This window comes from Miscanthus floridulus, chromosome 1 (assembly GCF_019320115.1).
Source record: "Miscanthus floridulus cultivar M001 chromosome 1, ASM1932011v1, whole genome shotgun sequence".
Classification (NCBI taxonomy): Eukaryota; Viridiplantae; Streptophyta; class Magnoliopsida; order Poales; family Poaceae; genus Miscanthus; species Miscanthus floridulus.
In genome coordinates this window covers 99,636,925-99,638,359 of record NC_089580.1, presented here as the reverse complement: position 1 = coordinate 99,638,359, position 1,435 = coordinate 99,636,925, and the positions used below count along the sequence as shown (strand labels likewise).

The 1,435-nt window shown below is 40.8% G+C and overlaps 1 non-coding gene across 1 annotated transcript; it reads left to right on the top strand.

Moving 5' to 3' along the window:
- Window positions 1-355: 355 nt before the first annotated feature.
- Window positions 356-464, top strand: LOC136511615 (small nucleolar RNA R71). The gene has a single exon (XR_010772774.1). It is a non-coding gene; the product is annotated as a small nucleolar RNA R71 (small nucleolar RNA).
- Window positions 465-1,435: the final 971 nt, after the last annotated feature.

The following is a 1,435-nucleotide window of genomic DNA, read 5'->3' as shown; positions in this document are numbered from 1 at the left end:
TTCAGGAGAGTTGTTCCATGAATGCCCAGTGTTGCCACATACTTCACATGTTATGCATGAATCATGTATGTGCATGACTTCTTGCTTTTCATTAGCTCGATCTTCAAGCTTCTTCAGTAGGTCCATCTTGGCAGACAACATCTCTACCTCCTTGAGTTGATGCATACCTCCACCTCTCTTGTGGGCCTGAACACGTTCTTCATTCTAGCCTTGGTTGGAGGCCATCTTCTCCATAAGAATGGTCGCACCTGAAAGTGTAAGTGACAAGAATGCACCTCCAACAGCAGCATCCATGGTCTCACGGGTACTGTTGGTCAACCCATGGTAGAACATCTGCATGAGTAGCCAATTCTCCATCCCATGATGAGGACATTCTGATATATAGTCTTGAAAGCATTCCCATGCCTTAGGGATAGATTCATCATGTTGCTGCTAAAAACTTGAAATTCTCCCACGCAAAGCATTGGTCTTGCCTGTGGGAAAGAACAATGTAGTGTTTATGTCTTTGTTGGTGTATAACCACTACTTCGCCTTCCCCAAAAAGTGAAAATGGGAAGAGGCGAAGTAGTATGGCGTCCTTGGTTACTCCCTTGATGGTGAAAGTGCTACAGATCTCCAGGAAGTGTTGGAGATGAGCACTAGCATCTTCATGTGCCTTTCCACAAAATTGGCTTGCTTGCACCATGTTGACGAGAGCCGACATGAGCTCGAATCCATTGTCTCCAACATTAACATTAGGTCTAGTATGGATGTTGGTAGTGGTTGGAGCAGAGAATTCACTGAGAGTCCTGTTAGCCATGGCTTCAAATTCCAATGTTAAAATTCGCCTTATATGGTTGTCTTCCAACTCTAAAGCTAAAACTTTTTTGAGTTTAGCCATAGTCCTCTTAAGTAGTGCTTCTAGATCATCAATGTAGTTTGTCAGAAGGTCAAAACTGGTCATACATTACCCTACATAAGATACACAAGTAGACAAAACAAGGGTAAGCCTGTTTGAGCAGGGGTCAATGGTTATTTGTATCACATCAATAAGTATAAGTTTATCAATACTTCCTTTGCCTAGCTATCTTCCCCGACAACGGCACCAGAAATGCTTGTTGGCATTTCTTATCATTGTTACTAAGAGTAGAGTTTTAAATGTAGTCCCTGGCAACGGCGCCAGAAATGCTTGTTGGTATTTATTAACTTGTCACTTGTTTTAATAGCCACCTATTATAAACCTATATCTCCTGACATTACTTTACTAGGTTGTCATCCCTATTGATGATGCCAGAGATACTTGTTGGTACTACCTAGCATTACTATTAGAATAATACTAAATAGTTCTTTATTAATTTATGTGACTAGGAGGAATATATAGATATGAATAAAAATGAATATGCAAGCGCACAAATAATTATACCATTGTAGCACTTCACCCGGGAGTATTCTAGGT